Here is a 22374-nt window from a genome sequence, read left to right as displayed (position 1 = left end):
GTTTCTTTCGAGAAAACTCATTTTCTTCTATGTGCCATGCCGGCTGTATGTAAAAGCACGGTAACAACAGTGCTTTTCAGGAAGCTTCGGGGCCGCATCAACGGAGCTTTCATAATGGGAAAACTAGCCTTGTGCCGTCAGTCTCTAATTTCTAGGTTGACACGCAGCATACACGCAGGAGCAGAGCTTCCTGGTTCTACGCAGTGTTCTGGTACTGAAACGGGTGCTGAAGCAAGGCCCCTAGGAGTGTTGAAAAGCTTACTACCTTGAAACTAAAGCAGAACAACGATGAAGGCCTCATGGAGCTGCTGCACGCCTCTCGTTTTGCAAGGATAATCAGGGCCTTACTTCGAAGCTTGGGCTCACGTTGACTTTCACTTTAGGTATAGCGCAGAGCAGGGTGAGCTTCCAACAAGGAACTGGAAACCCAAGGTTTCTTAGGAGAAAACTCAGTTTCTTCTCAGAACCATGCCGGCAGTGAGGAAAACCCCGGCAACAACAATGCTTTTCAGGTAGCTTCGAGGCCGCATGAACGGAGCTTTCATAATGGGAAAAGAAGCCTTATGCCATCAGTCTCCAATTTCTAGGTTGACACGCAGCATACACGCAGGACCAGAGCTTACTGTCTCTACGCAGTGTTCTGGTACCGAAACGGTTGCTTAAGCAAAGTCCCTAGGAATGTTGGAAAGCTTACTACCGTGAAACTAAAGCAGAACAGCGATGAAGGCCTCATGGAGCTGCTGCACGCCTCCCGTTTTGCCAGGATAATCAGGGCCTTACTTCGAGGCTAGTGCTCACATTGACTTTCACGTTTGGTATAGAGCAGAGCAGGGTGAGCTTCCAACTAGGAACTGGAAGCACAAGGTTTCTTTCGAGAAAACTCATTTTCTTCTATGTGCCATGCCGGCTGTAAGTAAAAGCACGGTAACAACAGTGCTTTTCAGGTAGCTTCGGGGCCGCATCAACGGAGCTTTCATAATGGGAAAACTAGCCTTGTGCCGTCAGTCTCTAATTTCTAGGTTGACACGCAGCATACACGCAGGAGCAGAGCTTCCTGGTTCTACGCAGTGTTCTGGTACTGACACGGGTGCTGAAGCAAGGCCCCTAGGAGTGTTGAAAAGCTTACTACCTTGAAACTAAAGCAGAACAACGATGAAGGCCTCATGGAGCTGCTGCACGCCTCTCGTTTTGCAAGGATAATCAGGGCCTTACTTCGAAGCTTGGGCTCACGTTGACTTTCACTTTAGGTATAGCGCAGAGCAGGGTGAGCTTCCAACAAGGAACTGGAAACCCAAGGTTTCTTAGGAGAAAACTCATTTTCTTCTCAGAACCATGCCGGCAGTTAGGAAAACCCCGGCAACAACAATGCTTTTCAGGTAGCTTCGAGGCCGCATGAACGGAGCTTTCATAATGGGAAAAGAAGCCTTATGCCATCAGTCTCCAATTTCTAGGTTGACACGCAGCATACACGCAGGACCAGAGCTTACTGTCTCTACGCAGTGTTCTGGTACCGAAACGGTTGCTTAAGCAAAGTCCCTAGGAATGTTGGAAAGCTTACTACCGTGAAACTAAAGCAGAACAGCGATGAAGGCTTCATGGAGCTGCTGCACGCCTCCCGTTTTGCCAGGATAATCAGGGCCTTACTTCGAGGCTAGTGCTCACATTGACTTTCACGTTTGGTGTAGAGCAGAGCAGGGTGAGCTTCCAACTAGGAACTGGAAGCACAAGGTTTCTTTCGAGAAAACTCATTTTCTTCTATGTGCCATGCCGGCTGTAAGTAAAAGCACGGTAACAACAGTGCTTTTCAGGTAGCTTCGGGGCCGCATCAACGGAGCTTTCATAATGGGAAAACTAGCCTTGTGCCGTCAGTCTCTAATTTCTAGGTTGACACGCAGTATACACGCAGGGGCAGAGCTTCCTGGTTCTACGCAGTGTTCTGGTACTGACACGGGTGCTGAAGCAAGGCCCCTAGGAGTGTTGAAAAGCTTACTACCTTGAAACTAAAGCAGAACAACGATGAAGGCCTCATGGAGCTGCTGCACGCCTCTCGTTTTGCAAGGATAATCAGGGCCTTACTTCGAAGCTTGGGCTCACGTTGACTTTCACTTTAGGTATAGCGCAGAGCAGGGTGAGCTTCCAACAAGGAACTGGAAACCCAAGGTTTCTTAGGAGAAAACTCAGTTTCTTCTCAGAACCATGCCGGCAGTGAGGAAAACCCCGGCAACAACAATGCTTTTCAGGTAGCTTCGAGGCCGCATGAACGGAGCTTTCATAATGGGAAAAGAAGCCTTATGCCATCAGTCTCCAATTTCTAGGTTGACACGCAGCATACACGCAGGACCAGAGCTTACTGTCTCTACGCAGTGTTCTGGTACCGAAACGGTTGCTTAAGCAAAGTCCCTAGGAATGTTGGAAAGCTTACTACCGTGAAACTAAAGCAGAACAGCGATGAAGGCCTCATGGAGCTGCTGCACGCCTCCCGTTTTGCCAGGATAATCAGGGCCTTACTTCGAGGCTAGTGCTCACATTGACTTTCACGTTTGGTGTAGAGCAGAGCAGGGTGAGCTTCCAACTAGGAACTGGAAGCACAAGGTTTCTTTCGAGAAAACTCATTTTCTTCTATGTGCCATGCCGGCTGTAAGTAAAAGCACGGTAACAACAGTGCTTTTCAGGTAGCTTCGGGGCCGCATCAACGGAGCTTTCATAATGGGAAAACTAGCCTTGTGCCGTCAGTCTCTAATTTCTAGGTTGACACGCAGTATACACGCAGGGGCAGAGCTTCCTGGTTCTACGCAGTGTTCTGGTACTGACACGGGTGCTGAAGCAAGGCCCCTAGGAGTGTTGAAAAGCTTACTACCTTGAAACTAAAGCAGAACAACGATGAAGGCCTCATGGAGCTGCTGCACGCCTCTCGTTTTGCAAGGATAATCAGGGCCTTACTTCGAAGCTTGGGCTCACGTTGACTTTCACTTTAGGTATAGCGCAGAGCAGGGTGAGCTTCCAACAAGGAACTGGAAACCCAAGGTTTCTTAGGAGAAAACTCAGTTTCTTCTCAGAACCATGCCGGCAGTGAGGAAAACCCCGGCAACAACAATGCTTTTCAGGTAGCTTCGAGGCCGCATGAACGGAGCTTTCATAATGGGAAAAGAAGCCTTATGCCATCAGTCTCCAATTTCTAGGTTGACACGCAGCATACACGCAGGACCAGAGCTTACTGTCTCTACGCAGTGTTCTGGTACCGAAACGGTTGCTTAAGCAAAGTCCCTAGGAATGTTGGAAAGCTTACTACCGTGAAACTAAAGCAGAACAGCGATGAAGGCCTCATGGAGCTGCTGCACGCCTCCCGTTTTGCCAGGATAATCAGGGCCTTACTTCGAGGCTAGTGCTCACATTGACTTTCACGTTTGGTGTAGAGCAGAGCAGGGTGAGCTTCCAACTAGGAACTGGAAGCACAAGGTTTCTTTCGAGAAAACTCATTTTCTTCTATGTGCCATGCCGGCTGTAAGTAAAAGCACGGTAACAACAGTGCTTTTCAGGTAGCTTCGGGGCCGCATCAACGGAGCTTTCATAATGGGAAAACTAGCCTTGTGCCGTCAGTCTCTAATTTCTAGGTTGACACGCAGCATACACGCAGGAGCAGAGCTTCCTGGTTCTACGCAGTGTTCTGGTACTGACACGGGTGCTGAAGCAAGGCCCCTAGGAGTGTTGAAAAGCTTACTACCTTGAAACTAAAGCAGAACAACGATGAAGGCCTCATGGAGCTGCTGCACGCCTCTCGTTTTGCAAGGATAATCAGGGCCTTACTTCGAAGCTTGGGCTCACGTTGACTTTCACTTTAGGTATAGCGCAGAGCAGGGTGAGCTTCCAACAAGGAACTGGAAACCCAAGGTTTCTTAGGAGAAAACTCAGTTTCTTCTCAGAACCATGCCGGCAGTGAGGAAAACCCCGGCAACAACAATGCTTTTCAGGTAGCTTCGAGGCCGCATGAACGGAGCTTTCATAATGGGAAAAGAAGCCTTATGCCATCAGTCTCCAATTTCTAGGTTGACACGCAGCATACACGCAGGACCAGAGCTTACTGTCTCTACGCAGTGTTCTGGTACCGAAACGGTTGCTTAAGCAAAGTCCCTAGGAGTCTTGGAAAGCTTACTACCGTGAAACTAAAGCAGAACAGCGATGAAGGCCTCATGGAGCTGCTGCACGCCTCCCGTTTTGCCAGGATAATCAGGGCCTTACTTCGAGGCTAGTGCTCACATTGACTTTCACGTTTGGTGTAGAGCAGAGCAGGGTGAGCTTCCAACTAGGAACTGGAAGCACAAGGTTTCTTTCGAGAAAACTCATTTTCTTCTATGTGCCATGCCGGCTGTAAGTAAAAGCACGGTAACAACAGTGCTTTTCAGGTAGCTTCGGGGCCGCATCAACGGAGCTTTCATAATGGGAAAACTAGCCTTGTGCCGTCAGTCTCTAATTTCTAGGTTGACACGCAGCATACACGCAGGAGCAGAGCTTCCTGGTTCTACGCAGTGTTCTGGTACTGACACGGGTGCTGAAGCAAGGCCCCTAGGAGTGTTGAAAAGCTTACTACCTTGAAACTAAAGCAGAACAACGATGAAGGCCTCATGGAGCTGCTGCACGCCTCTCGTTTTGCAAGGATAATCAGGGCCTTACTTCGAAGCTTGGGCTCACGTTGACTTTCACTTTAGGTATAGCGCAGAGCAGGGTGAGCTTCCAACAAGGAACTGGAAACCCAAGGTTTCTTAGGAGAAAACTCATTTTCTTCTCAGAACCATGCCGGCAGTTAGGAAAACCCCGGCAACAACAATGCTTTTCAGGTAGCTTCAAGGCCGCATGAACGGAGCTTTCATAATGGGAAAAGAAGCCTTATGCCATCAGTCTCCAATTTCTAGGTTGACACGCAGCATACACGCAGGACCAGAGCTTACTGTCTCTACGCAGTGTTCTGGTACCGAAACGGTTGCTTAAGCAAAGTCCCTAGGAATGTTGGAAAGCTTACTACCGTGAAACTAAAGCAGAACAGCGATGAAGGCCTCATGGAGCTGCTGCACGCCTCCCGTTTTGCCAGGATAATCAGGGCCTTACTTCGAGGCTAGTGCTCACATTGACTTTCACGTTTGGTGTAGAGCAGAGCAGGGTGAGCTTCCAACTAGGAACTGGAAGCACAAGGTTTCTTTCGAGAAAACTCATTTTCTTCTATGTGCCATGCCGGCTGTAAGTAAAAGCACGGTAACAACAGTGCTTTTCAGGTAGCTTCGGGGCCGCATCAACGGAGCTTTCATAATGGGAAAACTAGCCTTGTGCCGTCAGTCTCTAATTTCTAGGTTGACACGCAGCATACACGCAGGAGCAGAGCTTCCTGGTTCTACGCAGTGTTCTGGTACTGACACGGGTGCTGAAGCAAGGCCCCTAGGAGTGTTGAAAAGCTTACTACCTTGAAACTAAAGCAGAACAACGATGAAGGCCTCATGGAGCTGCTGCACGCCTCTCGTTTTGCAAGGATAATCAGGGCCTTACTTCGAAGCTTGGGCTCACGTTGACTTTCACTTTAGGTATAGCGCAGAGCAGGGTGAGCTTCCAACAAGGAACTGGAAACCCAAGGTTTCTTAGGAGAAAACTCAGTTTCTTCTCAGAACCATGCCGGCAGTGAGGAAAACCCCGGCAACAACAATGCTTTTCAGGTAGCTTCGAGGCCGCATGAACGGAGCTTTCATAATGGGAAAAGAAGCCTTATGCCATCAGTCTCCAATTTCTAGGTTGACACGCAGCATACACGCAGGACCAGAGCTTACTGTCTCTACGCAGTGTTCTGGTACCGAAACGGTTGCTTAAGCAAAGTCCCTAGGAATGTTGGAAAGCTTACTACCGTGAAACTAAAGCAGAACAGCGATGAAGGCCTCATGGAGCTGCTGCACGCCTCCCGTTTTGCCAGGATAATCAGGGCCTTACTTCGAGGCTAGTGCTCACATTGACTTTCACGTTTGGTGTAGAGCAGAGCAGGGTGAGCTTCCAACTAGGAACTGGAAGCACAAGGTTTCTTTCGAGAAAACTCATTTTCTTCTATGTGCCATGCCGGCTGTAAGTAAAAGCACGGTAACAACAGTGCTTTTCAGGTAGCTTCGGGGCCGCATCAACGGAGCTTTCATAATGGGAAAACTAGCCTTGTGCCGTCAGTCTCTAATTTCTAGGTTGACACGCAGCATACACGCAGGAGCAGAGCTTCCTGGTTCTACGCAGTGTTCTGGTACTGACACGGGTGCTGAAGCAAGGCCCCTAGGAGTGTTGAAAAGCTTACTACCTTGAAACTAAAGCAGAACAACGATGAAGGCCTCATGGAGCTGCTGCACGCCTCTCGTTTTGCAAGGATAATCAGGGCCTTACTTCGAAGCTTGGGCTCACGTTGACTTTCACTTTAGGTATAGCGCAGAGCAGGGTGAGCTTCCAACAAGGAACTGGAAACCCAAGGTTTCTTAGGAGAAAACTCAGTTTCTTCTCAGAACCATGCCGGCAGTTAGGAAAACCCCGGCAACAACAATGCTTTTCAGGTAGCTTCGAGGCCGCATGAACGGAGCTTTCATAATGGGAAAAGAAGCCTTATGCCATCAGTCTCCAATTTCTAGGTTGACACGCAGCATACACGCAGGACCAGAGCTAACTGTCTCTACGCAGTGTTCTGGTACCGAAACGGTTGCTTAAGCAAAGTCCCTAGGAATGTTGGAAAGCTTACTACCGTGAAACTAAAGCAGAACAGCGATGAAGGCCTCATGGAGCTGCTGCACGCCTCCCGTTTTGCCAGGATAATCAGGGCCTTACTTCGAGGCTAGTGCTCACATTGACTTTCACGTTTGGTATAGAGCAGAGCCGGGTGAGCTTCCAACTAGGAACTGGAAGCACAAGGTTTCTTTCGAGAAAACTCATTTTCTTCTATGTGCCATGCCGGCTGTAAGTAAAAGCACGGTAACAACAGTGCTTTTCAGGTAGCTTCGGGGCCGCATCAACGGAGCTTTCATAATGGGAAAACTAGCCTTGTGCCGTCAGTCTCTAATTTCTAGGTTGACACGCAGCATACACGCAGGAGCAGAGCTTCCTGGTTCTACGCAGTGTTCTGGTACTGACACGGGTGCTGAAGCAAGGCCCCTAGGAGTGTTGAAAAGCTTACTACCTTGAAACTAAAGCAGAACAACGATGAAGGCCTCATGGAGCTGCTGCACGCCTCTCGTTTTGCAAGGATAATCAGGGCCTTACTTCGAAGCTTGGGCTCACGTTGACTTTCACTTTAGGTATAGCGCAGAGCAGGGTGAGCTTCCAACAAGGAACTGGAAACCCAAGGTTTCTTAGGAGAAAACTCAGTTTCTTCTCAGAACCATGCCGGCAGTGAGGAAAACCCCGGCAACAACAATGCTTTTCAGGTAGCTTCGAGGCCGCATGAACGGAGCTTTCATAATGGGAAAAGAAGCCTTATGCCATCAGTCTCCAATTTCTAGGTTGACACGCAGCATACACGCAGGACCAGAGCTTACTGTCTCTACGCAGTGTTCTGGTACCGAAACGGTTGCTTAAGCAAAGTCCCTAGGAATGTTGGAAAGCTTACTACCGTGAAACTAAAGCAGAACAGCGATGAAGGCCTCATGGAGCTGCTGCACGCCTCCCGTTTTGCCAGGATAATCAGGGCCTTACTTCGAGGCTAGTGCTCACATTGACTTTCACGTTTGGTGTAGAGCAGAGCAGGGTGAGCTTCCAACTAGGAACTGGAAGCACAAGGTTTCTTTCGAGAAAACTCATTTTCTTCTATGTGCCATGCCGGCTGTAAGTAAAAGCACGGTAACAACAGTGCTTTTCAGGTAGCTTCGGGGCCGCATCAACGGAGCTTTCATAATGGGAAAACTAGCCTTGTGCCGTCAGTCTCTAATTTCTAGGTTGACACGCAGCATACACGCAGGAGCAGAGCTTCCTGGTTCTACGCAGTGTTCTGGTACTGACACGGGTGCTGAAGCAAGGCCCCTAGGAGTGTTGAAAAGCTTACTACCTTGAAACTAAAGCAGAACAACGATGAAGGCCTCATGGAGCTGCTGCACGCCTCTCGTTTTGCAAGGATAATCAGGGCCTTACTTCGAAGCTTGGGCTCACGTTGACTTTCACTTTAGGTATAGCGCAGAGCAGGGTGAGCTTCCAACAAGGAACTGGAAACCCAAGGTTTCTTAGGAGAAAACTCAGTTTCTTCTCAGAACCATGCCGGCAGTGAGGAAAACCCCGGCAACAACAATGCTTTTCAGGTAGCTTCGAGGCCGCATGAACGGAGCTTTCATAATGGGAAAAGAAGCCTTATGCCATCAGTCTCCAATTTCTAGGTTGACACGCAGCATACACGCAGGACCAGAGCTTACTGTCTCTACGCAGTGTTCTGGTACCGAAACGGTTGCTTAAGCAAAGTCCCTAGGAATGTTGGAAAGCTTACTACCGTGAAACTAAAGCAGAACAGCGATGAAGGCCTCATGGAGCTGCTGCACGCCTCCCGTTTTGCCAGGATAATCAGGGCCTTACTTCGAGGCTAGTGCTCACATTGACTTTCACGTTTGGTGTAGAGCAGAGCAGGGTGAGCTTCCAACTAGGAACTGGAAGCACAAGGTTTCTTTCAAGAAAACTCATTTTCTTCTATGTGCCATGCCGGCTGTAAGTAAAAGCACGGTAACAACAGTGCTTTTCAGGTAGCTTCGAGGCCGCATCAACGGAGCTGTCATAATGGTAAAACTAGCCTTGTGCCGTCAGTCTCTAATTTCTAGGTTGACACGCAGCATACACGCAGGAGCAGAGCTTCCTGGTTCTACGCAGTGTTCTGGTACTGACACGGGTGCTGAAGCAAGGCCCCTAGGAGTGTTGAAAAGCTTACTACCTTGAAACTAAAGCAGAACAACGATGAAGGCCTCATGGAGCTGCTGCACGCCTCTCGTTTTGCAAGGATAATCAGGGCCTTACTTCGAAGCTTGGGCTCACGTTGACTTTCACTTTAGGTATAGCGCAGAGCAGGGTGAGCTTCCAACAAGGAACTGGAAACCCAAGGTTTCTTAGGAGAAAACTCAGTTTCTTCTCAGAACCATGCCGGCAGTGAGGAAAACCCCGGCAACAACAATGCTTTTCAGGTAGCTTCGAGGCCGCATGAACGGAGCTTTCATAATGGGAAAAGAAGCCTTATGCCATCAGTCTCCAATTTCTAGGTTGACACGCAGCATACACGCAGGACCAGAGCTTACTGTCTCTACGCAGTGTTCTGGTACCGAAACGGTTGCTTAAGCAAAGTCCCTAGGAATGTTGGAAAGCTTACTACCGTGAAACTAAAGCAGAACAGCGATGAAGGCCTCATGGAGCTGCTGCACGCCTCCCGTTTTGCCAGGATAATCAGGGCCTTACTTCGAGGCTAGTGCTCACATTGACTTTCACGTTTGGTGTAGAGCAGAGCAGGGTGAGCTTCCAACTAGGAACTGGAAGCACAAGGTTTCTTTCGAGAAAACTCATTTTCTTCTATGTGCCATGCCGGCTGTAAGTAAAAGCACGGTAACAACAGTGCTTTTCAGGTAGCTTCGGGGCCGCATCAACGGAGCTTTCATAATGGGAAAACTAGCCTTGTGCCGTCAGTCTCTAATTTCTAGGTTGACACGCAGCATACACGCAGGAGCAGAGCTTCCTGGTTCTACGCAGTGTTCTGGTACTGACACGGGTGCTGAAGCAAGGCCCCTAGGAGTGTTGAAAAGCTTACTACCTTGAAACTAAAGCAGAACAACGATGAAGGCCTCATGGAGCTGCTGCACGCCTCTCGTTTTGCAAGGATAATCAGGGCCTTACTTCGAAGCTTGGGCTCACGTTGACTTTCACTTTAGGTATAGCGCAGAGCAGGGTGAGCTTCCAACAAGGAACTGGAAACCCAAGGTTTCTTAGGAGAAAACTCATTTTCTTCTCAGAACCATGCCGGCAGTGAGGAAAACCCCGGCAACAACAATGCTTTTCAGGTAGCTTCGAGGCCGCATGAACGGAGCTTTCATAATGGGAAAAGAAGCCTTATGCCATCAGTCTCCAATTTCTAGGTTGACACGCAGCATACACGCAGGACCAGAGCTTACTGTCTCTACGCAGTGTTCTGGTACCGAAACGGTTGCTTAAGCAAAGTCCCTAGGAGTCTTGGAAAGCTTACTACCGTGAAACTAAAGCAGAACAGCGATGAAGGCCTCATGGAGCTGCTGCACGCCTCCCGTTTTGCCAGGATAATCAGGGCCTTACTTCGAGGCTAGTGCTCACATTGACTTTCACGTTTGGTATAGAGCAGAGCCGGGTGAGCTTCCAACTAGGAACTGGAAGCACAAGGTTTCTTTCGAGAAAACTCATTTTCTTCTATGTGCCATGCCGGCTGTAAGTAAAAGCACGGTAACAACAGTGCTTTTCAGGTAGCTTCGGGGCCGCATCAACGGAGCTTTCATAATGGGAAAACTAGCCTTGTGCCGTCAGTCTCTAATTTCTAGGTTGACACGCAGCATACACGCAGGAGCAGAGCTTCCTGGTTCTACGCAGTGTTCTGGTACTGACACGCGTGCTGAAGCAAGGCCCCTAGGAGTGTTGAAAAGCTTACTACCTTGAAACTAAAGCAGAACAACGATGAAGGCCTCATGGAGCTGCTGCACGCCTCTCGTTTTGCAAGGATAATCAGGGCCTTACTTCGAAGCTTGGGCTCACGTTGACTTTCACTTTAGGTATAGCGCAGAGCAGGGTGAGCTTCCAACAAGGAACTGGAAACCCAAGGTTTCTTAGGAGAAAACTCAGTTTCTTCTCAGAACCATGCCGGCAGTGAGGAAAACCCCGGCAACAACAATGCTTTTCAGGTAGCTTCGAGGCCGCATGAACGGAGCTTTCATAATGGGAAAAGAAGCCTTATGCCATCAGTCTCCAATTTCTAGGTTGACACGCAGCATACACGCAGGACCAGAGCTTACTGTCTCTACGCAGTGTTCTGGTACCGAAACGGTTGCTTAAGCAAAGTCCCTAGGAATGTTGGAAAGCTTACTACCGTGAAACTAAAGCAGAACAGCGATGAAGGCCTCATGGAGCTGCTGCACGCCTCCCGTTTTGCCAGGATAATCAGGGCCTTACTTCGAGGCTAGTGCTCACATTGACTTTCACGTTTGGTATAGAGCAGAGCAGGGTGAGCTTCCAACTAGGAACTGGAAGCACAAGGTTTCTTTCGAGAAAACTCATTTTCTTCTATGTGCCATGCCGGCTGTAAGTAAAAGCACGGTAACAACAGTGCTTTTCAGGTAGCTTCGAGGCCGCATGAATGGAGCTTTCATAATGGGAAAACTAGCCTTGTGCCGTCAGTCTCTAATTTCTAGGTTGACACGCAGCATACACGCAGGAGCAGAGCTTCCTGGTTCTACGCAGTGTTCTGGTACTGACACGGGTGCTGAAGCAAGGCCCCTAGGAGTGTTGAAAAGCTTACTACCTTGAAACTAAAGCAGAACAACGATGAAGGCCTCATGGAGCTGCTGCACGCCTCTCGTTTTGCAAGGATAATCAGGGCCTTACTTCGAAGCTTGGGCTCACGTTGACTTTCACTTTAGGTATAGCGCAGAGCAGGGTGAGCTTCCAACAAGGAACTGGAAACCCAAGGTTTCTTAGGAGAAAACTCATTTTCTTCTCAGAACCATGCCGGCAGTGAGGAAAACCCCGGCAACAACAATGCTTTTCAGGTAGCTTCGAGGCCGCATGAACGGAGCTTTCATAATGGGAAAAGAAGCCTTATGCCATCAGTCTCCAATTTCTAGGTTGACACGCAGCATACACGCAGGACCAGAGCTTACTGTCTCTACGCAGTGTTCTGGTACCGAAACGGTTGCTTCAGCAAAGTCCCTAGGAATGTTGGAAAGCTTACTACCGTGAAACTAAAGCAGAACAGCGATGAAGGCCTCATGGAGCTGCTGCACGCCTCCCGTTTTGCCAGCATAATCAGGGCCTTACTTCGAGGCTAGTGCTCACATTGACTTTCACGTTTGGTGTAGAGCAGAGCAGGGTGAGCTTCCAACTAGGAACTGGAAGCACAAGGTTTCTTTCGAGAAAACTCATTTTCTTCTATGTGCCATGCCGGCTGTAAGTAAAAGCACGGTAACAACAGTGCTTTTCAGGTAGCTTCGGGGCCGCATCAACGGAGCTTTCATAATGGGAAAACTAGCCTTGTGCCGTCAGTCTCTAATTTCTAGGTTGACACGCAGCATACACGCAGGAGCAGAGCTTCCTGGTTCTACGCAGTGTTCTGGTACTGACACGGGTGCTGAAGCAAGGCCCCTAGGAGTGTTGAAAAGCTTACTACCTTGAAACTAAAGCAGAACAACGATGAAGGCCTCATGGAGCTGCTGCACGCCTCTCGTTTTGCAAGGATAATCAGGGCCTTACTTCGAAGCTTGGGCTCACGTTGACTTTCACTTTAGGTATAGCGCAGAGCAGGGTGAGCTTCCAACAAGGAACTGGAAACCCAAGGTTTCTTAGGAGAAAACTCATTTTCTTCTCAGAACCATGCCGGCAGTGAGGAAAACCCCGGCAACAACAATGCTTTTCAGGTAGCTTCGAGGCCGCATGAACGGAGCTTTCATAATGGGAAAAGAAGCCTTATGCCATCAGTCTCCAATTTCTAGGTTGACACGCAGCATACACGCAGGACCAGAGCTTACTGTCTCTACGCAGTGTTCTGGTACCGAAACGGTTGCTTAAGCAAAGTCCCTAGGAGTCTTGGAAAGCTTACTACCGTGAAACTAAAGCAGAACAGCGATGAAGGCCTCATGGAGCTGCTGCACGCCTCCCGTTTTGCCAGGATAATCAGGGCCTTACTTCGAGGCTAGTGCTCACATTGACTTTCACGTTTGGTATAGAGCAGAGCCGGGTGAGCTTCCAACTAGGAACTGGAAGCACAAGGTTTCTTTCGAGAAAACTCATTTTCTTCTATGTGCCATGCCGGCTGTATGTAAAAGCACGGTAACAACAGTGCTTTTCAGGTAGCTTCGGGGCCGCATCAACGGAGCTTTCATAATGGGAAAACTAGCCTTGTGCCGTCAGTCTCTAATTTCTAGGTTGACACGCAGCATACACGCAGGAGCAGAGCTTCCTGGTTCTACGCAGTGTTCTGGTACTGATACGGGTGCTGAAGCAAGGCCCCTAGGAGTGTTGAAAAGCTTACTACCTTGAAACTAATGCAGAACAACGATGAAGGCCTCATGGAGCTGCTGCACGCCTCTCGTTTTGCAAGGATAATCAGGGCCTTACTTCGAAGCTTGGGCTCACGTTGACTTTCACTTTAGGTATAGCGCAGAGCAGGGTGAGCTTCCAACAAGGAACTGGAAACCCAAGGTTTCTTAGGAGAAAACTCAGTTTCTTCTCAGAACCATGCCGGCAGTGAGGAAAACCCCGGCAACAACAATGCTTTTCAGGTAGCTTCGAGGCCGCATGAACGGAGCTTTCATAATGGGAAAAGAAGCCTTATGCCATCAGTCTCCAATTTCTAGGTTGACACGCAGCATACACGCAGGACCAGAGCTTACTGTCTCTACGCAGTGTTCTGGTACCGAAACGGTTGCTTAAGCAAAGTCCCTAGGAATGTTGGAAAGCTTACTACCGTGAAACTAAAGCAGAACAGCGATGAAGGCCTCATGGAGCTGCTGCACGCCTCCCGTTTTGCCAGGATAATCAGGGCCTTACTTCGAGGCTAGTGCTCACATTGACTTTCACGTTTGGTATAGAGCAGAGCCGGGTGAGCTTCCAACTAGGAACTGGAAGCACAAGGTTTCTTTCGAGAAAACTCATTTTCTTCTATGTGCCATGCCGGCTGTAAGTAAAAGCACGGTAACAACAGTGCTTTTCAGGTAGCTTCGGGGTCGCATCAACGGAGCTTTCATAATGGGAAAACTAGCCTTGTGCCGTCAGTCTCTAATTTCTAGGTTGACACGCAGCATACACGCAGGAGCAGAGCTTCCTGGTTCTACGCAGTGTTCTGGTACTGACACGGGTGCTGAAGCAAGGCCCCTAGGAGTGTTGAAAAGCTTACTACCTTGAAACTAAAGCAGAACAACGATGAAGGCCTCATGGAGCTGCTGCACGCCTCTCGTTTTGCAAGGATAATCAGGGCCTTACTTCGAAGCTTGGGCTCACGTTGACTTTCACTTTAGGTATAGCGCAGAGCAGGGTGAGCTTCCAACAAGGAACTGGAAACCCAAGGTTTCTTAGGAGAAAACTCAGTTTCTTCTCAGAACCATGCCGGCAGTGAGGAAAACCCCGGCAACAACAATGCTTTTCAGGTAGCTTCGAGGCCGCATGAACGGAGCTTTCATAATGGGAAAAGAAGCCTTATGCCATCAGTCTCCAATTTCTAGGTTGACACGCAGCATACACGCAGGACCAGAGCTTACTGTCTCTACGCAGTGTTCTGGTACCGAAACGGTTGCTTAAGCAAAGTCCCTAGGAATGTTGGAAAGCTTACTACCGTGAAACTAAAGCAGAACAGCGATGAAGGCCTCATGGAGCTGCTGCACGCCTCCCGTTTTGCCAGGATAATCAGGGCCTTACTTCGAGGCTAGTGCTCACATTGACTTTCACGTTTGGTATAGAGCAGAGCAGGGTGAGCTTCCAACTAGGAACTGGAAGCACAAGGTTTCTTTCGAGAAAACTCATTTTCTTCTATGTGCCATGCCGGCTGTAAGTAAAAGCACGGTAACAACAGTGCTTTTCAGGTAGCTTCGGGGCCGCATCAACGGAGCTGTCATAATGGGAAAACTAGCCTTGTGCCGTCAGTCTCTAATTTCTAGGTTGACACGCAGCATACACGCAGGAGCAGAGCTTCCTGGTTCTACGCAGTGTTCTGGTACTGACACGGGTGCTGAAGCAAGGCCCCTAGGAGTGTTGAAAAGCTTACTACCTTGAAACTAAAGCAGAACAACGATGAAGGCCTCATGGAGCTGCTGCACGCCTCTCGTTTTGCAAGGATAATCAGGGCCTTACTTCGAAGCTTGGGCTCACGTTGACTTTCACTTTAGGTATAGCGCAGAGCAGGGTGAGCTTCCAACAAGGAACTGGAAACCCAAGGTTTCTTAGGAGAAAACTCATTTTCTTCTCAGAACCATGCCGGCAGTGAGGAAAACCCCGGCAACAACAATGCTTTTCAGGTAGCTTCGAGGCCGCATGAACGGAGCTTTCATAATGGGAAAAGAAGCCTTATGCCATCAGTCTCCAATTTCTAGGTTGACACGCAGCATACACGCAGGACCAGAGCTTACTGTCTCTACGCAGTGTTCTGGTACCGAAACGGTTGCTTAAGCAAAGTCCCTAGGAATGTTGGAAAGCTTACTACCGTGAAACTAAAGCAGAACAGCGATGAAGGCCTCATGGAGCTGCTGCACGCCTCCCGTTTTGCCAGGATAATCAGGGCCTTACTTCGAGGCTAGTGCTCACATTGACTTTCACGTTTGGTGTAGAGCAGAGCAGGGTGAGCTTCCAACTAGGAACTGGAAGCACAAGGTTTCTTTCGAGAAAACTCATTTTCTTCTATGTGCCATGCCGGCTGTAAGTAAAAGCACGGTAACAACAGTGCTTTTCAGGTAGCTTCGGGGCCGCATCAACGGAGCTGTCATAATGGGAAAACTAGCCTTGTGCCGTCAGTCTCTAATTTCTAGGTTGACACGCAGCATACACGCAGGAGCAGAGCTTCCTGGTTCTACGCAGTGTTCTGGTACTGACACGGGTGCTGAAGCAAGGCCCCTAGGAGTGTTGAAAAGCTTACTACCTTGAAACTAAAGCAGAACAACGATGAAGGCCTCATGGAGCTGCTGCACGCCTCTCGTTTTGCAAGGATAATCAGGGCCTTACTTCGAAGCTTGGGCTCACGTTGACTTTCACTTTAGGTATAGCGCAGAGCAGGGTGAGCTTCCAACAAGGAACTGGAAACCCAAGGTTTCTTAGGAGAAAACTCAGTTTCTTCTCAGAACCATGCCGGCAGTGAGGAAAACCCCGGCAACAACAGTGCTTTTCAGGTAGCTTCGAGGCCGCATGAACGGAGCTTTCATAATGGGAAAAGAAGCCTTATGCCATCAGTCTCCAATTTCTAGGTTGACACGCAGCATACACGCAGGACCGGAGCTTACTGTCTCTAGGCAGTGTTCTGGTACTGAAACGGTTGCTTAAGCAAAGTCCCTAGGAATGTTGGAAAGCTTACTACCGTGAAACTAAAGCAGAACAGCGATGAAGGCCTCATGGAGCTGCTGCACGCCTACGGTTTTGCCAGGATAATCAGGGCCTTACTTCGAGGCTAGTGCTCACATTGACTTTCACGTTTGGTATAGAGCAGAGCAGGGTGAGCTTCCAACTAGGAACTGGAAGCACAAGGTTTCTTTCGAGAAAACTCATTTTCTTCTATGTGCCATGCCGGCTGTAAGTAGAAGCACGGTAACAACAGTGCTTTTCAGGTAGCTTCGGGGCCGCATCAACGGAGCTTTCATAATGGGAAAACTAGCCTTGTGCCGTCAGTCTCTAATTTCTAGGTTGACACGCAGCATACACGCAGGAGCAGAGCTTCCTGGTTCTACGCAGTGTTCTGGTACTGACACGGGTGCTGAAGCAAGGCCCCTAGGAGTGTTGAAAAGCTTACTACCTTGAAACTAAAGCAGAACAACGATGAAGGCCTCATGGAGCTGCTGCACGCCTCTCGTTTTGCAAGGATAATCAGGGCCTTACTTCGAAGCTTGGGCTCACGTTGACTTTCACTTTAGGTATAGCGCAGAGCAGGGTGAGCTTCCAACAAGGAACTGGAAACCCAAGGTTTCTTAGGAGAAAACTCATTTTCTTCTCAGAACCATGCCGGCAGTTAGGAAAACCCCGGCAACAACAATGCTTTTCAGGTAGCTTCGAGGCCGCATGAACGGAGCTTTCATAATGGGAAAAGAAGCCTTATGCCATCAGTCTCCAATTTCTAGGTTGACACGCAGCATACACGCAGGACCAGAGCTTACTGTCTCTACGCAGTGTTCTGGTACCGAAACGGTTGCTTAAGCAAAGTCCCTAGGAATGTTGGAAAGCTTACTACCGTGAAACTAAAGCAGAACAGCGATGAAGGCCTCATGGAGCTGTTGCACGCCTCCCGTTTTGCCAGGATAATCAGGGCCTTACTTCGAGGCTAGTGCTCACATGGACTTTCACGTTTGGTGTAGAGCAGAGCAGGGTGAGCTTCCAACTAGAAACTGGAAGCACAAGGTTTCTTTCGAGAAAACTCATTTTCTTCTATGTGCCATGCCGGCTGTAAGTAAAAGCACGGTAACAACAGTGCTTTTCAGGTAGCTTCGGGGCCGCATCAACGGAGCTTTCATAATGGGAAAACTAGCCTTGTGCCGTCAGTCTCTAATTTCTAGGTTGACACGCAGCATACACGCAGGAGCAGAGCTTCCTGGTTCTACGCAGTGTTCTGGTACTGACACGGGTGCTGAAGCAAGGCCCCTAGGAGTGTTGAAAAGCTTACTACCTTGAAACTAAAGCAGAACAGCGATGAAGGCCTCATGGAGCTGCTGCACGCCTCTCGTTTTGCAAGGATAATCAGGGCCTTACTTCGAAGCTTGGGCTCACGTTGACTTTCACTTTAGGTATAGCGCAGAGCAGGGTGAGCTTCCAACAAGGAACTGGAAACCCAAGGTTTCTTAGGAGAAAACTCATTTTCTTCTCAGAACCATGCCGGCAGTTAGGAAAACCCCGGCAACAACAATGCTTTTCAGGTAGCTTCGTGGCCGCATGAACGGAGCTTTCATAATGGGAAAAGAAGCCTTATGCCATCAGTCTCCAATTTCTAGGTTGACACGCAGCATACACGCAGGACCAGAGCTTACTGTCTCTACGCAGTGTTCTGGTACCGAAACGGTTGCTTAAGCAAAGTCCCTAGGAATGTTGGAAAGCTTACTACCGTGAAACTAAAGCAGAACAGCGATGAAGGCCTCATGGAGCTGCTGCACGCCTCCGGTTTTGCCAGGATAATCAGGGCCTTACTTCGAGGCTAGTGCTCACATTGACTTTCACGTTTGGTATAGAGCAGAGCAGGGTGAGCTTCCAACTAGGAACTGGAAGCACAAGGTTTCTTTCGAGAAAACTCATTTTCTTCTATGTGCCATGCCGGCTGTAAGTAAAAGCACGGTAACAACAGTGCTTTTCAGGTAGCTTCGGGGCCGTATCAACGGAGCTTTCATAATGGGAAAACTAGCCTTGTGCCGTCAGTCTCTAATTTCTAGGTTGACACGCAGCATACACGCAGGAGCAGAGCTTCCTGGTTCTACGCAGTGTTCTGGTACTGACACGGGTGCTGAAGCAAGGCCCCTAGTAGTGTTGAAAAGCTTACTACCTTGAAACTAAAGCAGAACAACGATGAAGGCCTCATGGAGCTGCTGCACGCCTCTCGTTTTTCAAGGATAATCAGGGCCTTACTTCGAAGCTTGGGCTCACGTTGACTTTCACTTTAGGTATAGCGCAGAGCAGGGTGAGCTTCCAACAAGGAACTGGAAACCCAAGGTTTCTTAGGAGAAAACTCAGTTTCTTCTCAGAACCATGCCGGCAGTTAGGAAAACCCCGGCAACAACAATGCTTTTCAGGTAGCTTCGAGGCCGCATGAACGGAGCTTTCATAATGGGAAAAGAAGCCTTATGCCATCAGTCTCCAATTTCTAGGTTGACACGCAGCATACACGCAGGACCAGAGCTTACTGTCTCTACGCAGTGTTCTGGTACCGAAACGGTTGCTTAAGCAAAGTCCCTAGGAATGTTGGAAAGCTTACTACCGTGAAACTAAAGCAGAACAGCGATGAAGGCCTCATGGAGCTGTTGCACGCCTCCCGTTTTGCCAGGATAATCAGGGCCTTACTTCGAGGCTAGTGCTCACATTGACTTTCACGTTTGGTGTAGAGCAGAGCAGGGTGAGCTTCCAACTAGAAACTGGAAGCACAAGGTTTCTTTCGAGAAAACTCATTTTCTTCTATGTGCCATGCCGGCTGTAAGTAAAAGCACGGTAACAACAGTGCTTTTCAGGTAGCTTCGGGGCCGCATCAACGGAGCTTTCATAATGGGAAAACTAGCCTTGTGCCGTCAGTCTCTAATTTCTAGGTTGACACGCAGCATACACGCAGGAGCAGAGCTTCCTGGTTCTACGCAGTGTTCTGGTACTGACACGGGTGCTGAAGCAAGGCCCCTAGGAGTGTTGAAAAGCTTATTACCTTGAAACTAAAGCAGAACAACGATGAAGGCCTCATGGAGCTGCTGCACGCCTCTCGTTTTGCAAGGATAATCAGGGCCTTACTTCGAAGCTTGGGCTCACGTTGACTTTCACTTTAGGTATAGCGCAGAGCAGGGTGAGCTTCCAACAAGGAACTGGAAACCCAAGGTTTCTTAGGAGAAAACTCATTTTCTTCTCAGAACCATGCCGGCAGTGAGGAAAATCCCGGCAACAACAATGCTTTTCAGGTAGCTTCGAGGCCGCATGAACGGAGCTTTCATAATGGGAAAAGAAGCCTTATGCCATCAGTCTCCAATTTCTAGGTTGACACGCAGCATACACGCAGGACCAGAGCTTACTGTCTCTACGCAGTGTTCTGGTACCGAAACGGTTGCTTAAGCAAAGTCCCTAGGAATGTTGGAAAGCTTACTACCGTGAAACTAAAGCAGAACAGCGATGAAGGCCTCATGGAGCTGTTGCACGGCTCCCGTTTTGCCAGCATAATCAGGGCCTTACTTCGAGGCTAGTGCTCACATTGACTTTCACGTTTGGTATAGAGCAGAGCAGGGTGAGCTTCCAACTAGGAACTGGAAGCACAAGGTTTCTTTCGAGAAAACTCATTTTCTTCTATGAGCCATGCCGGCTGTAAGTAAAAGCACGGTAACTACAGTGCTTTTCAGGTAGCTTCGGGGCCGCATCAACGGAGCTTTCATAATGGGAAAACTAGCCTTGTGCCGTCAGTCTCTAATTTCTAGGTTGACACGCAGCATACACGCAGGAGCAGAGCTTCCTGGTTCTACGCAGTGTTCTGGTACTGACACGGATGCTGAAGCAAGGCCCCTAGGAGTGTTGAAAAGCTTACTACCTTGAAACTAAAGCAGAACAACGATGAAGGCCTCATGGAGCTGCTGCACGCCTCTCGTTTTGCAAGGATAATCAGGGCCTTACTTCGAAGCTTGGGCTCACGTTGACTTTCACTTTAGGTATAGCGCAGAGCAGGGTGAGCTTCCAACAAGGAACTGGAAACCCAAGGTTTCTTAGGAGAAAACTCATTTTCTTCTCAGAACCATGCCGGCAGTGAGGAAAACCCCGGCAACAACAATGCTTTTCAGGTAGCTTCGAGGCCGCATGAACGGAGCTTTCATAATGGGAAAAGAAGCCTTATGCCATCAGTCTCCAATTTCTAGGTTGACACGCAGCATACACGCAGGACCAGAGCTTACTGTCTCTACGCAGTGTTCTGGTACCGAAACGGTTGCTTAAGCAAAGTCCCTAGGAATGTTGGAAAGCTTACTACCGTGAAACTAAAGCAGAACAGCGATGAAGGCCTCATGGAGCTGCTGCACGCCTCCCGTTTTGCCAGGATAATCAGGGCCTTACTTCGAGGCTAGTGCTCACATTGACTTTCACGTTTGGTGTAGAGCAGAGCAGGGTGAGCTTCCAACTAGGAACTGGAAGCACAAGGTTTCTTTCGAGAAAACTCATTTTCTTCTATGTGCCATGCCGGCTGTAAGTAAAAGCACGGTAACAACAGTGCTTTTCAGGTAGCTTCGGGGCCGCATCAACGGAGCTGTCATAATGGGAAAACTAGCCTTGTGCCGTCAGTCTCTAATTTCTAGGTTGACACGCAGCATACACGCAGGAGCAGAGCTTCCTGGTTCTACGCAGTGTTCTGGTACTGACACGGGTGCTGAAGCAAGGCCCCTAGGAGTGTTGAAAAGCTTACTACCTTGAAACTAAAGCAGAACAACGATGAAGGCCTCATGGAGCTGCTGCACGCCTCTCGTTTTGCAAGGATAATCAGGGCCTTACTTCGAAGCTTGGGCTCACGTTGACTTTCACTTTAGGTATAGCGCAGAGCAGGGTGAGCTTCCAACAAGGAACTGGAAACCCAAGGTTTCTTAGGAGAAAACTCATTTTCTTCTCAGAACCATGCCGGCAGTGAGGAAAACCCCGGCAACAACAATGCTTTTCAGGTAGCTTCGAGGCCGCATGAACGGAGCTTTCATAATGGGAAAAGAAGCCTTATGCCATCAGTCTCCAATTTCTAGGTTGACACGCAGCATACACGCAGGACCAGAGCTTACTGTCTCTACGCAGTGTTCTGGTACCGAAACGGTTGCTTAAGCAAAGTCCCTAGGAATGTTGGAAAGCTTACTACCGTGAAACTAAAGCAGAACAGCGATGAAGGCCTCATGGAGCTGCTGCACGCCTCCCGTTTTGCCAGGATAATCAGGGCCTTACTTCGAGGCTAGTGCTCACATTGACTTTCACGTTTGGTGTAGAGCAGAGCAGGGTGAGCTTCCAACTAGGAACTGGAAGCACAAGGTTTCTTTCGAGAAAACTCATTTTCTTCTATGTGCCATGCCGGCTGTAAGTAAAAGCACGGTAACAACAGTGCTTTTCAGGTAGCTTCGGGGCCGCATCAACGGAGCTGTCATAATGGGAAAACAAGCCTTGTGCCGTCAGTCTCTAATTTCTAGGTTGACACGCAGCATACACGCAGGAGCAGAGCTTCCTGGTTCTACGCAGTGTTCTGGTACTGACACGGGTGCTGAAGCAAGGCCCCTAGGAGTGTTGAAAAGCTTACTACCTTGAAACTAAAGCAGAACAACGATGAAGGCCTCATGGAGCTGCTGCACGCCTCTCGTTTTGCAAGGATAATCAGGGCCTTACTTCGAAGCTTGGGCTCACGTTGACTTTCACTTTAGGTATAGCGCAGAGCAGGGTGAGCTTCCAACAAGGAACTGGAAACCCAAGGTTTCTTAGGAGAAAACTCAGTTTCTTCTCAGAACCATGCCGGCAGTGAGGAAAACCCCGGCAACAACAATGCTTTTCAGGTAGCTTCGAGGCCGCATGAACGGAGCTTTCATAATGGGAAAAGAAGCCTTATGCCATCAGTCTCCAATTTCTAGGTTGACACGCAGCATACACGCAGGACCGGAGCTTACTGTCTCTACGCAGTGTTCTGGTACTGAAACGGTTGCTTAAGCAAAGTCCCTAGGAATGTTGGAAAGCTTACTACCGTGAAACTAAAGCAGAACAGCGATGAAGGCCTCATGGAGCTGCTGCACGCCTCCGGTTTTGCCAGGATAATCAGGG

This window comes from Eubalaena glacialis, chromosome 10, assembly GCF_028564815.1.
Source record: "Eubalaena glacialis isolate mEubGla1 chromosome 10, mEubGla1.1.hap2.+ XY, whole genome shotgun sequence".
In the NCBI taxonomy this organism is placed as follows: Eukaryota; Metazoa; Chordata; class Mammalia; order Artiodactyla; family Balaenidae; genus Eubalaena; species Eubalaena glacialis.
The sequence above is the reverse complement of the archived record's forward strand: the minus strand, read 5'-3'. Positions refer to the sequence as shown.